This window comes from Balaenoptera ricei, chromosome 10 (assembly GCF_028023285.1).
Source record: "Balaenoptera ricei isolate mBalRic1 chromosome 10, mBalRic1.hap2, whole genome shotgun sequence".
Lineage (NCBI taxonomy): Eukaryota > Metazoa > Chordata > Mammalia > Artiodactyla > Balaenopteridae > Balaenoptera > Balaenoptera ricei.
Genome location: NC_082648.1, coordinates 5195274 through 5198880, shown reverse-complemented (window position 1 = coordinate 5198880; position 3607 = coordinate 5195274).

Here is a 3607-nt window from a genome sequence, read left to right as displayed (position 1 = left end):
TCCTCATTGAGAAAGTTGGCATAACAGTAAGTGTGCAAAGCATGGCTTATCCCCTACACTGACAGATAAGCATTGCCTTTCCTCTATCCTGAAGGACCACCCAGCTCAGCTGAGACTGGTTTATAAACATGGGGCTCCACCAGGTTCTCTGAGGACTGGGGCCAAGGACTGGGTGAGAAGCATCACATCATGCCTCACACTTGGTACATCTCCATTTACTGTTCTCATGTGATGCTCATAAATCTCCTGTTATCTAAGAATATACCGCACATTCTTAAAGATGTGCAGACAGAGGCTCAGAAATTGGACGACTTGGCCAAGGTCTTGCCGTGGCTATGATGGAGTGAGGACTCCGGTACCTGGTGATGGATCCATGAGAGGATATTAAAGTGGATGGATATTCTTTAGGCTGACCTCAACAGGAACATCCCCTGCCTTCCACATCATATTCCTGGTCACCACAACTTGAGGGTGAGAATTAGGTTGAGAGAATTGTGAGTCTCAACACTGATGTTCTTAGTTCTCTTCCTAAGACTCCCAATAACAAGCCATATAAGTTAGGACATTTGCTATCACAAGGCAACCTGAAAATACAGTCTCTTAAATGAGATAGAAGTTTGTTCTCTCTTTCCTAACAGTCTGAGGTGAGCAGCTCAGACAGACAGGAAGCCTTGCTCTTAGAGGTTGTACAGGGACCTAGATTCCCTTCATGCTGTGGATCTATTCCCTAGGGTGTAAGAAGCAAGCAATCGCCTTTAAGCAAGTGACATGAAATTCACAACCTGTCCCTTTTTCTTACTGGCAAGAATTTAAGTCATAAGGCTCCCTCGATCTGTGAAATCCTGAGAAATATAGTTTGTAAATGAGTGGGTGTGCGTGTAGTTAATTTTGTTTGTGAGTTGAGGAGTGGTTCTATTATTAAAAGAAAGAAGGGAAAATAAATGCCACGGACAGTTAGCAGTCTTGGGCACAGGGGCTAAAAAACCAGGTTCCTCTCTGAGCCTTACAAAGAAGAAGAGAAATCGGAATAGTGCACCTTTATTGACTACATACTGAAGGCCAAAGTCTGGGCTAAGAAGTTGATGCCTATTGTCCTATTTAATGCTCATAATAACCCTACAACATATGTGCTATTATTATTCCTGCATTCTGCATAAGGAAACAGGCTGGGATTACATAGCTAGTAAGGAAGAGCCAAGACTGGCACTCAAATCTAGCTGACACTTAAAGTTCGTGATCTTAATTTTTATGCTATATTTTCTTCTTCCCTACCATTTGAATTCCAAACTGGGAACTCCTATTTGACAGGATGGCCCAGGCAACCTAAAACACTCAGTCAAACAAGGAATATATCCACTCCCCACTTTTCTGTTAATTATACTTAATGTACAAGCAATCCAAGGCAGCATTCACGGATAGATTATTCAGTCATTCATTCATGAAGGAAAAAAAGATTGGACACCTTCTAGGGAGCAGGTTTGAGGTTAATCATTTGCTTATTCAATGCTGAGAGAATTGGACATAGTCTTCGATTTTTAAGGAGCTTATAAACTAGAGAAGGAGATGGTCGTTAACTCTGTAATGACAACTTGTAATTCCACAACTAAAACTGGTAGTAAATATATACTATAAAGAAAATGCCATAAGAGAAAACAATGGGAAGAAGCACTTACTTCAGACTGAGTGACCTGGGAAGACTTCTCAGAAGAAGCATCATCTCAGCTGTGCTATGAAATGTGAAGAAATATGAACAGGAGGCATGACAAGAGTGGGGGCTGAAGTCTCCAGGGAGAGGGACCAGCCTGGCAAAGACTTGAAGCAAGCGGGAACTTGGCATGTTCAAGGCATGGGCAGGGGACCAGCTTAGCTGGAGCTTGGCAGGTGGGGAAATCCCATGGGAGATAAGGGTGCTCTGGAAGCCCCAGGTCAGACCAGGGAGAGCCTTGGAGACTGTGTTAAGGAGGTTGGATCTTTATCTTGCTCCACGGGGACAATGGCAGGAGTGAAATGAACTATTTGTATTTTACTAAGACCCCTGTTGTGGATGTCTGGAAAATGGAGAGGGGGAGAATCAAGAGAGAAAAAGAAGGAAGGTTGAGAAGCTATTGCAATGGTTCAGGTGAGAAATGATGGTGGCTTGGACGAGGGAGTGGGGAGTGGGGGTGGAGGGTGTGGATTTGTGATCCATTTGGGGTTGAGTGATGGATTGGATTGGAGATGGTGGAGGGGATGGGGTCCTGAGCCAAGTTAAGAAAGAAATGACTCTCCCAGGTTTCTGGTTGAGAGACTTGGTGGATCGTGGTACCTGCAACTGACATGGGAGAGACGAAGAGAAGGACTAGTTGAAGGTGATGAACTAAGGTGATCAGCAGAGTGGGCAAAGATTTTGAAACAAGTATAGTGGCCAAGGGGCAAGAAAATTAGGTCAGACCCACTCTGGGGCTCTGGGTGACCGTTCTACATGCAGGTTACACATGCACATTGAGAATTTCTCAGTGAGGGGCTCTTTGGGGGTGAAAGTCTGTTCACCAGATGAATTCAGGGATACTGTGGGCAGAGCTGCTCAAATTATACTCATCAAGGAATGACCCTAAGTCCGGGGAGAGTGATAGGGTTCCCCAGGGGACAAATACGATAGGGAAAACAGGCTTGAAATTACTCTGTCTTTTGTTTTCTCATAAAAGCTAATGTGAAAATTTTTTCTATTCCATAATATATACCTGTATTTATGTGTAATATACATGTATGTGTATATAATGTCTATTGTAATGAGATTAATATTATTAATATTAAATTATGTCTCCAATTACTTATAATCAAGTGAAATTGACCACCCAGGAAAAAGTATCTCATTTATACCTTGGTTTCATTTACCTCCTGGCATAAAGCCAGGCACTTTCCGAGGTATGTGTCTCCCTTTCTGAGAAATATGAGTGTCAATGAATAAAAATCAGAGTAGGAACATGTAGGTATGCCTTCCCCATCATCTCCAGTCTTGGGTGAGATGGTTCCCATCCCTCGAACAATGGTAATACTGTCCATCTGCCCACCTGCAGTGGCCGACTTCACCGTGTCACATACACACAGGTCATTCTACTCTTTATCTGAGCTGGACGAGAGGCACTGTGGCTTTCTGCCCCAAGACCTCGTGGTGTGTGAAGATCAAAGTAAGGTGATCAGGGGCAGCAAAGCTCTGACGATACCCCGTGCTCCTGGAACTGAGCCGGGGCACACACCACGGACAGACGCACACGGCTTCTTGCCTGAGGAGGAAGCTCTGTCCCCAGTCCTGGGCTCCTTGCATAGAAGTGGGAGTGGGAGGCCTGCCTGAGAATGACCTTCATTAACTCTGAACCAGCTCTTCCGCCTCTCCCTTTCCCCCCTCAGAGATTTATTTATTCATTTGCTTTGGCGGAGTTAATGGAGACTGAGGCTGGGATGGCAGGTAGCCAGTAGTGGATGGAAAGTATTATATATTGCTTCCTGCAGGGTGACACTGGGGGCGGGCAGGGCGGGAGGAAGGGAGGGAGGGAGGGACAGGGCTAGACGGGCGGCTGAGGTCTGCTCTAATTGAATACCTAGAGAACAAGATGGATGGTTCCCCTCA